This window comes from Rattus rattus, chromosome 3 (assembly GCF_011064425.1).
Source record: "Rattus rattus isolate New Zealand chromosome 3, Rrattus_CSIRO_v1, whole genome shotgun sequence".
Taxonomy (NCBI): Eukaryota; Metazoa; Chordata; class Mammalia; order Rodentia; family Muridae; genus Rattus; species Rattus rattus.
The window spans coordinates 121,020,882-121,033,414 of record NC_046156.1 but is presented as its reverse complement, the minus strand read 5'-3'; positions in this window follow the sequence as shown (position 1 = coordinate 121,033,414).

Below are 12,533 nucleotides of genomic sequence, written 5' to 3'. Positions count from 1 at the left end.
GCACATATTCTACTTACTTTCTATTGTTATGATCAAAAGCAACTTGGAGAGGAGAGGTTTTATTTGGCTTGCACATCCTAACCATAACCCATCATTAAGGGAAGCCAAAGCATAATTTCAAGCTTGGCAGGAACATAGAGGCAGAGACCATGTCTCCATGGAGCATTCACTTTGCTTTTTGTAAAACTAAGGACTACTTGCCCAAGAATGGCACCACCTACAGTGCAATGGACTCTCCCACATCAATTACAATCAAGAAAGTGCCTACAGGCCCATCTGAGGAAGGGCATTTTCTCAATTAAAGTAACTTCTACCCACAGAGCCTAGCTGTGTTTAATTAATGAAAAGTTAGTCTATATAATGTGGTAAATTAAAACTTGCTTGTTCTAGCACCTGCGGAGAGTGTTGAGCTATTTTTATTGAACCACCAATATTATCTCATATCTTCATGGTCATCTTACAAAAATATAATTGTTTATTGTGCTTTTGGAGAAGGAAATCTTGCTGGGGACTAGTTTTTGCCTGAGGCACAAAGACAGAACTCATAACACAAAGGCTTAAATTATTAAACCATGTATTTAAACTAAAAAGAACATTAGTGCCTCCTCTTTCACAAATGCTTGTTGTAGAGATTTAATTTATGGCGCATAAGAATTAGGCTCTGTTTTCATTTAGGAAAGAGTCAGCATATCCTTCATTAACTAAATATTTATGCTTTTTACTGAAATTAATCCATAACATGCATCATTATATGGAAATATTCTGGGATGCTCTACCACAAAGCCTTCTCTTCCTACAGAAGCCGTAGAAAGATGGAACTGAGTCCCACCAGATCATAAGAGATGACAGCTAAATTTTTAGGAATTAAACATAGTTACTACGCAAATTATATAACATACTTTCAAACAAATATATGGTACTTACAAAAGTAAAACGACTAGAAATTCTTTGCTTCATAATTATCCTTTTCTTATTAGCCAGATGTTGGAGGTTATTTACTTCTATCACATCTGTGGGGAATGGAAGATATTCATGCAGCTGGAGACATTACACTGTAACGAGCACGTGCCTGGGAATATATCGTTTGAGTATTTAAAAAACAATTACGCAATTCATTAAAGAACGTGTTGATATCATTGATAAGTGACTTTCGGTATGTATCTTCATTGACTTACTTTCACTTTACTTGTGACATAGGCAAAATGTTTCCCAGTATTCATAGTGAAAGTGCTCAGAGTATCAGGCTTAACAATTACAGCACGCTATCCTATGAAAGGGTGTCAGGGCTTTGAAGTTAAAAAGCAAAACAAACCCGAGTTTTTTATTTTTTTTTCTTCTTTTTTTTCCGGGGCTGGGGACCGAACCCGGGACGTTGCGCTTCCTAGGTAAGTGCTCTACCACTGAGCCAAATCCCCAACCCCCCCCCAAGGAGTTTTAACATCTGCAAGACTAGTTTCAATTTGCACCTCACTGGAAATCAAAACCACAAAGAAAAGACAAGGTAAAGAAATTTGAGGGGCTAATTAAAGTATAAAAAACAACTTGAAACAAATTTTAAAAAGCAAATATATATACTAATATAATACATACACATACACATACATATACATATATATTTGAATGTAAATCTTCAGCACAACTCCTAACTAAGACTTCCAGGGGAGGCAGAGTCATTTTTCTTTAATAGTCTAGCCTCTGGTAGTTCAAATGTACTACAGAGGATGACCCCATGAATACATGAGCAGCACAAATTGGACTCAATGTGTGTGTGTGTGTGGGGGGGGGTAAAGTTGGGAGGGGATGGAGTTAAAGCTGAGAACTGAGGAGAGTTAGTAAGAGAATATGAACAAAATACAAGCACTGATACGTAAAAATCTCAAATATCAAAGACCCTCCCATCAGTATTTTCTACCCAGGGTAACATCTATTGTCAGTTTTTTGTTTGTTTGGTTTTGGTTTTTATTTTATTTTATTTATTTATTTTTTTAAGAGATGGTCTAACCTTTAATCTCTGAGAGGAAACCAAAAGCAATGAGAATAGCATATATTGTTTGGGAGAGTGTCTTCAACACCTCCTGATCAAAAATTCAAAGAAAAGTGTCCCTTAACTGGTGTTAACATTTTTTGTTAACTAGTTCATGGCTCCTGGGAGGAGCGTTATCATTTTATGTAGACATGCATACTTTTTAAATGAAGTAAGGTAGACTGATAAAACAGTATGGCTGTTTGGCTTTACAACCGTTCTTAACATTATCTTTCCTTTTTTACCTCACCTCTCTGTCTTTATAGCACCTGCGTCCTATTGCTGAAGACACTATTCAATCTGGTACTAACTTCCGAACCTCCTCCTCCTCCCTATGATCTAACTTTCTAGTTTTAGAAGGAACTCATCAGAAGCCTGTGAACCACAACAATGGCCACCTAAGAAAGTTATCCTCAGTCATGCAATCAGTCACTAACATCTTGGGGGCAACCAACACTGCCTATTGGACTTATGTCCCAATTAGAGAGTTAATGTTTGCAAGACAGGAAGGACTCAGGCCTGGTTCTGTAAACCTCACCAACTACCCATGAGAAGACTATAGGTCTTAGAGGACAATGACAACTTCCATCTTCCTAAATCAATAGAGCTTCCAACTGTATTCTAAATATTTCTTATTATACCCACAGATAAGTGTAATGTTTACCTCCCACCAAATAAGTTTACTTTTGCAGTAGGTGGAGGCTACTACAGAGAGCTACAACCCCTTAAAATGAAGGAAAGCAGTAACCATAGGGTTCCCACCCCTAGTAGGAACATCTAGAACACAAACCTTTATACCTAAGGCTCAAGGAACATCAGAGAAGAGGACATAACGTTTCTAAGAGCCAGAGAACCAGGACAGCAGCTGACAGATAATGTATTCTTATTCAGGGCAGTAATGTTGTACCCATAAACATTTCTTTTTGAGATAGGGTTTCTCTGTGTAACTCTGGAACTCAATCTTTAGACCAGATTGTCCTCAAATTCATGGAAATCTACTTCCTCTGCCTTCTCAATTAAAGGTGTGGACCACCACTGCCGGTTACCTATAAAGTTTTAACAACATGATTGCCTGCTCAAGGTCTACACAATAATCACACCAGTCTATGTGCCAATAGGAGAACACAAGATTCCACTCCTAAATGAAGACATAGGCAATCTATGGTTGCTGAGAGCTGGAGAACCAACTTTATTCAAGGAAGAGCACCTTACATGTTAGCCAGTGTAGGGATAAATGCTAAACACATGCACACATGGGCAGCACTAATTGATCTTAGTAAACTTTATATATATATATATATATATCTCAAAATCATGAAATCAAGGTAGGGTGGAAGACACAGGAGAAGTTGGAGGGAGAGAGATAGAAATGATGTAAACATTGTATATTAAATTTTCAAAAAGTATTCTTTTAAAAAAGGAAAAGGAAAAGGAAAAAATGATCTATGAATAAGTGGACATGAATCTTGTTCTTGTAAAATCAATTTGAACAAATTATAATGCAAAATAAAAACATGAAATTTTGTACTTGTTGTCCTCTATTTATTTTGTCCCAAAGCTCTATCCATCTGATACCTTGGTAATGTGATAGAATATATTTGGACATAGAATCATTTATTTAACTATGATTTTTTAAGAAACTTTATTAGAATTTAAGTAAATTCACCTATCACTGAAGCATTTTAATATTTACATAGTTTTTATTCTTACTGAAGTATGAGAAACAAATCATATTCTTACTTTGAGTAAAAGATACCACAGTGTAGATTTTACAAAATCACATTTAATTTTTTTGTATTATTTTCCTCAAATATCTGGAGCCAGTCTTTGCATAATGTAACTTTGTCTATTTCTTTGAAATTCCCTGGCATTATACAGACAAGAAAATTTACTACCTATTGCTATTGTGAAGATAGCAATACCGTATTCAATCTAATGGTATTATTGAAAAAACTCTTCAAAAGAAAGTCTCTGGCATGCTCCTATTCATTTCTTTGACAGTAAAAGAATCTGGAAAACATTTTCACTTTATTTTAAAAACAATTAAAATGTTTCTTTACCATGTTTCTACCATTAACAATGTTCAACTGAGTCAGTTAAACAATAATTATATGGGTAAGGTAAATGAGAGTATCGGAACAGCTCAACTTTGATAGGTAAAGTAAAACGCTCTCATCTAGTCAGCGACTAGTCTATTTGTAGATGAAAATCTCACACACCTAGCTAGAAATACCTTTCACTCCTGAGTGAAGGTAATAACCCCATTTCTTGGCTTATTAGCAGCACTGGTTCACAGTCTATGCAGCAACTGCGTCAATCTTTTCTCAGTTGAAGATCCTGGATTTTCATAAGGTTCATGTTGGTTCTGTATTAGTAAAGATAATGGCTAAGAATGTCTCTCTATTTTTATATTAACCCAAAGCACATTGCTTTTGTTATAAAGTGCCCCTTTCATAATAACAAAATATCAGAGTGTGAGGAGGTGGGGTCCCCGGGTGTTCTGAATTCTGTCTTGTTCAAAATTATTTTCTTTCATTTCTCCATAGACATAAAAATCTACCCTCTCTAGTCCCGTGATTCCCTGAGAGTCTTCTGCAGTCATCCAAATCTCTCTTGTCCAAATCTTGTGTTCCAGAAACTACTCCTAAAATCAAATCACATGTATCTACTTTTTTCTTTATGTAAGCAAGTTTGGTGACTGCACTCCAAACTAACTCTAGAGGTACTTGACAAAAAGTGGTGGCTCTATTCCCCATATTCCATGGTTATTTAGAATGCTTAGTTGTTGGGCTCTAATAAGCCTAAAATGGGCCCAGAACTGAACTGATACCATCCCACAGTTCCCTGCACCCAAATCTCGTGAGAAAGAGAACCGAACACCCAGAAGTGCAGACATCCTGAAACCGCAGGACAGACTGCCACTTCTGCACACCTCTGCCCATATCCCTGGTCCAAGGGGAAACTGCACAGTGCCTCTGGACACAGGAACATAGGAACAGTCAGCCACTGGTACCTGCGGTTCTGGTTTGTGCCCAGGACTGAACGGAACTGACCAAACAGCTGCCTGTTGGGGAGAAAGCTGGACCCTCAGAAGTGTGGATACTCCTGAGAAATCAGAGGAGACTACACTCTTCCCATATTCCTGTCCAAAGAGGGAATTGCCAAGTGCCAACTGTGCTCCCTGGGCATAAGGACCTAGAAGCAATCAGGGACAGGATCCTTCTGATTCCTGCCAGTGCCTAGAGCTGAAAGACAGTCACCAAGAGTGGGTACACAACTGAGAGCAGAGGTGAGACCCTCTTTTCTGCTCCAAGTGATCTGCCTGGTGGATTCAGGACACCAGAGGCAGAAGTCCTCTGGGTCAGGGCACTTCCTGTTTCTGGCTCTGCCCGGAACTGAACTGATAAAATTCCAGTTTCCTGCACCCAAATCCCATGGAGGAAGAGAGCTGAACACCCAGAAGTGCAGACATCCTGAGACTGCAGGACAGATTGCCACTTCTGCACACCTCTGCCCATATCCCTGGTCCAAGGGGAAACTGCATAGTGCCTCTGGATACAGGAATATAGGAACAGTCAGCCACTGGTATCTGTGGTTCTGGTCTGTGCCCAGAACTGAACTGCTTCCTGCTAAACAGCTCCCTGCACCCAAATCCTGTGGGGGGAGAGAGCTAAACCTTCAGAAGTTCTGACACTCCTGAGAAATCAGAGGAGACTACCCTCTGCCCATATTCCAAACCCAAGAGGGAATTGACTAGTGCCCAGTGAGCTCCCAGGGTGCAAGGACCTAGGAGCAATCAGGGGCAGGACCCTTCTGATTCCAGCCCACAGCTAGAGCGGAAAGATAGTCACCAGGAGTGCCTACATACCTGAGATCAGAGTACCTGTTCTCAGAAAAGGCTGAAAGAAAAAAGGAAAACAGTTCTACAGGAGTGCTGACACAGGACCTACAGGAGGGTCAAGAGACTCTCAGAAACAGCAAGGCAAGCAAACACTAGAGACAACCCAGTGGCTAGAGGCAAGCACAGGAACCTGAGCAACAGAAACCAAGACTACTTGGCATCATCAGAGCCCAGTTCTCCCACTGAAGAAAATACTGGATATCCAAAGACAAGGAAAAAGCAAGATTTAGATTTAAAAATCACATTTTATGACAATGATTGAAGACTTTAAGAGGGACCCAAATAACTCCCTTAAAGAACTGCAGGGCAGAACAAGTAGAAGCCCTTAAAGAGGAAACACAAAAATCCCTGAAAGAACTTCAGGAAAACACAACCAAACAAGTGAAGGAATTAAACAAAACCATCCAGGATTTAAAAATGGAAATAGAAACAATAAAGAAAGCACAAAGGACAACAACCCTGGAGAAAGGAAACCTAAGGAAGAGAAAAGGAGTCATTGATACAAGCATCACAAACAGAATACAAGAGAGAGAAGAGAGAATCTCAGGGGCAGAAGATACCACAGAATGCATCGACACAACTATCAAAGATAATGTAAAACCCAAAAAGCTTCTAGCCCAAAACATCCAGGAAATCCAGGACACAATGACAAGATCAAATCTAAGGAAAACAGGTATAGAAGAGAATGAAGACTCCCAACTTAAAGGGCCAGTAAATATTTTCAACAAAATTATAGAAGAAAACTTCCCTAATCTAAAGAAAGAGATGCCCATAAGTATACGAGAAGCCTACAGAACTCCAAATAGATTGGACCAGAAGAGAAATTCCTCCTGTCACATAATAGTTAAAACACCAAATGTACAGAACAAAGAAAGAATATTAAAAGCAGTAAGGGGAAAAGGTCAAGTGACATATAAAGGCAGACCTATAAGAATTACACCAGACTTCTCACCAGAGACTATGAAAGTCAGAAGATCCTGGACAGATGGCATACAGACCATAAGAGAGCAAAAATGCCAGCCCAGGCTACTATATCCAGCAAAAGTTTCAATTAAAATAGATGGAGAAACCAAGATATTCCATGACAAAACCAAATTTACACAGTATTTTTCTACCAATCCAGACCTACAAAGAATAATAGATGGAAAACTCCCAACACAAATACAGAGATTATTTTCTTACCATACAGAAAGCAAGAATATAATCTCCTTTCAATGAAACCAAAAGAGAGACACAAAAATATAATTCCCCCTATAACAACGAAAACAGCAGGAATTGATGATCACTATTCCTTAATATCTCTCAACATCAATGGACTCAATTCTCCAATAAAAAGACATAGACTAACAGACTGGATATGTAAAGAAGACCCAGCATTTTGCTGCATACAGGAAACACACCTCTGAGACAAAGACAGCCACTACCTCAGAGTAAATGGCTGGAAAACAACTTTCCAAGCAAATGGCCCGAAGAAACAAGCTGGAGTTGCCATTCTAATATCAAATAAAATTTACTTTCAACCAAAAGTCATCAAAAAAGATGAGGAAGGACACTTTATATTCATCAATGGAAAAATCCACCAAGATGAACTCTCAATCCTAAATATCTATGCTCCAAATGCAAGGGCACCTACATTCATAAAATAAACCTTACTAAAACTCAAAGCACACATTGTACCTCACACAATAATACTAGGAGATTTCAACACCCCACTTTTATTAATGGACAGACTATGGAAACAGAAATTAAACGGAAACATAGAGAAACTAGCAGAAGTTATGAACCATATGGATTTAACAGATATTTATATAACATTTCATCTTAAAAGGATACACCTTCTTCTCAGCACCTCATGGTACCATCTCCAAAATCGACCATATAATGAGTCAAAAACCAAGCCTCAACAGATATAGGAAGCTACAAATAATCCCATGCATCCTATCAGATCACCACGAACTAAGGCTGGTCTTCAACAACAACAATAAGACAGAAAGCCCACATATACATGGAAGTTGCACAACATTCTATTCAATGACAACTTGGTCAAGGAAGAAATAAAGAAAGAAATTAAAGACTTCTTAGAATTTAATGAAAATGAAGATACAACATTCCCAAACTTATGGGACACAATGAAAGCAGTGCTAAGAGGAAAACTCATAGCTCTGAGTGCCTGCAAAAAGAAACAGGAGAGAGCATATTTCAGCAGCTTGATAGTACACCTAAAATCTCTAGTACCAAAGTTAAATCAGGAACAAATAAACCAACTAAACAACCCCACAACTCCTAAAGAAATAGAAGCAGTTATTAAGAGTCTCCCAACCAAGAAGAGCCCAGGACCAGATGGGTTTAGTGCAGAATTCTATCAGACCTTCATAGAAGACCTCATACCAACACTATCCAAACTATTCCACAAAATTGAAACAGATGGAGCACTACCCAATTCCTTCTATGAAGCCAAAATTGCACTTATACCTAAACCACACAAAGACCCAACAAAGAAAGAGAACTTCAGACCAATTTCCCTTACTAATATCGACTCAAAGATACTCAATAAAATTCTTGCAAATTGAATTCAAGAACACATCAAAATGATCATCTATCATGAATAAGTAGGTTTCATCCTAGGGATGCAGGGGTGGTTTAACATATGGAAATCCATCACCGTAATCCAATATATAAAGAAACTCAAGGGTAAGAACCACATGATCATTTCATTAGATGCTGAGAAAGCATTTGACAAAATTCAACACCCCTTCATTATAAAAGTCCTAGAAAGATCAGGAATTCAAGGCCCATATCTAAACATAGTAAAAGCAATATACAGCAAACCAGTAGCTAACATCAAACTAAATGGTGGGAAACTTGAAGCAATCCCACTAAAATCTGGGACTAGACAAGGCTGCCACTCTCTCCCTATACAGTACTCGAAATCCTAGCCAGAGCAATCAAACAAAGAAAGGAGGTCAAAGGGATACAAATTGGAAGGGAAGAAGTCAAAATATCACTATTTGCAGACGATATGACAGTATACTTAAGTGACCCCAAAAGTTCCACCAGAGAACTACTTAACCTAATTAACCAGCAAAGCGTCAGGGTATAAAATTCACTCAAACAAATCAGTAGCCTTTCTCTATTCAAAGGATAAACAGGCTGAGAAAGAAATTAGGGAAACGACACCCTTCACAATAGTCCCAAATAATATAAAACATCTTGGTGTGAATTCAACCAAGCAAGTGAAAGATTTGTACAAGAACTCCAAGTCTCTGAGGAAAGAAATTGAAGAAGGTCTCAGAAGATGGAAAGATCTTCCATGTTCTTGTATTGGCAGGATTAATATAGTAAAAATTGCCATTTTACCAAAAGCAATCTATAGATTCAATGCAATCCCCATCAAAATTCCTACTCAATTCTTTAAAGAGATAGAAAGAACAATTTGCAAATTCATTTGGAATAACAAAAAACCTAGCATAGGAAAAAACTATACTCAGCAATAAAAGAACTTCTGGGGGAATTACCATTCCTGACCTCAAGCAGTGTTACAGAGCGATAGTCATAAAAACTGCATGGTATTGGTACAGAGACAGGCAGATAGATCAGTGAAACAGAATTGAAGACCTAGAAATGATCCCACACACCTATGGTCACTTGTTCTTTGACAAAGGAGCTAAAACCATTCAATGGAAGAAAGGTAGCATTTTTAGCCAATGGTGCTGGCTCAACTGGAGGTCAGCATGTAGAAGAATGCAAATCAATCTATTCTTATCACCCTGTACAAAGGTTAATCCATGTGGATTAAAGACCTCCAGATCAAACCAGATACACTCAACTAATAGAAAAAATAGTGAATAAGAGTCTCAAACACATAAGTACTGGGGAACATTTCCTGAAAAAAAAAAACACAAAACACCAATGGTTTATGCCCTAAGATCAAGAAATGACTAAATGGGACCTCAGAAAACTGCAAATCTTCTGTAAGGCAAAGGACACCGTCATTAAAACAAAATGGCAACCAACAGATTGGGAAAAGATCTTTACCAATCCTACATTTGATAGAGGGCTAATATCCAAAATATACAAAGAACTCATGACATTAGACTCCAGAGACCCAAATAACCCTATTAAAAAAAATGGGGTACAGAGCCAAACAAAACATTCTCAGCTGAGGATTATCGAATGGCTAGAAAGCACCTAAAGAAATGTTCAACATCTTTAGTCATCAGGGAAATGCAAATCAAAACAATCCTGAGATCCCACCTCATACCAGTCAGAATGGCTAAGATCAAAAACTCAGATGACAACAGATCCTGGTGAGGATGTGGAGAAAGAGGAACATTCCTCCATTGTTGGTGGGATTGCAAACTAGCACAACCACTCTGGAAATCAGTCTGGAGGTTCCTCAGAAAATTGGACATTCCACTACCTCAAGACCCAGTTATACCTCTCCTGGGCATATACCCAAAAGATGTTCCAACATACAACAAAGACACATGGTCCACTATGTTCATAGCAGCCTTATTTATAATAGCCAGAAGCTGGAAAGAACCCAGATGCCCTTCAACAGAGGAATGGATTAAAAAAATGTGGTACATCTACACAATGGAATACTACTCAGCTATCAAAAACAATGACTTTATGAAAGTCATAGGCAAATGTAATGAACTGGAAAATATCATCCTGAGTCAGGTAACTCAATCACAGAAAGACATACATGGTATGCACTCATTAATAAGTGGATATTAGCCCAAAAGTTCATATTTCCCAAGGTGCAATCCACAGACCACAGGGTGGTCAACAAGGATGACCAAAATGCGGATGCTCCCACCCCTTCTTAAAAGGAGGAACAAAAATATCCATAGGAGGTGATATGGAGGCAAAGTTTAGAGCAGAGACTGAAGGATCGGCCATTCAGAGCCTACCCCACAATTGGCCCATATATATATATACAGCCACCAAAACTAGATAAGATTGATGAAGCTAAAAAATGCATGCTGAAAGGGACCTGATATAGATCTCTCCTGAGAGACACATCCAGAGCATGTCCAATACAGAGGTCAAGGTCAATGCTAGCAGCAAACCACTGAACTGAGAACAGGATCCCCTTTGGGGGAATTAGAGGAAGGGTTGAAAGAGCTGAGGTGGCTTGTGACCCCATAAGAACAATGCAAACCAACAAGAGCTCCCAAGGACTAAACCACTACCCAAAGACTATACATGGACTGACCCTGGGCTCCAACTGCCTATGTAGCAGAGAATAGCCTTGTTTGAGCACCAGTGGAAGGGGAAGCCCTTGGTCCTGCCAAGGTTGGACCTCCAGTGCAGGGGAATTTTGGGGATCCGGGCATTAAGGGGGATGGAATGTGGGAACACCCGTATGGGTGAGAGGGAGAGGATGGGGGCTTATAGACAGGAAACCAGGATAGGGAATAACATTTGAAATGTAAATAAAGAAATATATCTAATTAAAAAATAAAATTAAAAAATAAGTAAAAGGAAATAAAAAAAGAAAAAGAATATTCAATAAAAGAAAAGAAAGAAGAAAAAAAGCTAAAATGACAGGAAATATAGATGGCTGGACTCCCGAAATTTTAGAATTGCCTGGTACCATTAATGTGTGGACTCCCAGAATTCCAGAGTGGCTTGCTGTATGAGGCCATTGCCTTTCTAACCTTGTAGTCTTTCTTTGGGGTTTCTTCTGCAACTCAAGATCCACTTAAGGGGGATAATGAAAATGTCCACAGATTAAAATAAAAGTTTTTCTGAACAACAAAAACAACAACAACAACAGCAGCAGCAACAACAAACTTAGGACTGTGGAGATGGGACAATTAGTAAAGTACCTGCCATGAAACCATAATGACTTGATTCCTAGAACCTAAAGAAAAAGGCGGACATAGTGGCACATGCTAGTGGTAGCGGCAGTGAATCCTTGAAGTTTAAGGGTAGCCAATCTAGCCAAATCAGTGATGTTTAGTAGGCTGAGGATTTAGTTCCGTGGTAGAATACTTACATAGCATGTGTAAAGACCTGAGTGCAGTCTCCACTATCCTGAGGAAGGAGAGCAGCAAGGGAAAAGGAGGAGGGGGAGGAGGAAGGATGGAACAAGGAAGGATGAAAAGAAAAATCCATATTCAATAGAGAGGCGTGAAAACACATCATAGCAGAAGGCAGATTGGATTGAGAAGAGGATAAATGTAGGTTTACTGTCATGGAAAGAGAAATTTCAAGGAAGCCAGATGATAGAAAAATTTGTACCTAAGAATTACACTCCTGGGAACCTTTTGGGTCCCTGGCATCTGGGACTTTCTAGCGGCTACCCCCAGTTCCCCATTTCTCACTGCTATACAGCTCCATTCAAATTCCTGACCCTCTGTACTTTCCTCCATCTCTTCCTGCATCTGATCCTGGTTCCCCCTTTTCCCTTACCCTCCTCTCTCCCTCACTGATCTCTCCCTCCCTGTACTGCTCATGATTATTTTCTTCCTCCTTCTGAGTAGGACTGAAGCCTTCACACTTTGGTCTTCCTTCTTCTTGAGCTTCATATGGTCTGCGGATTATATCTTGGGTATTCCAAGCTTTTGGGCTAATATCCACTTATCAGTGAGTGCATAC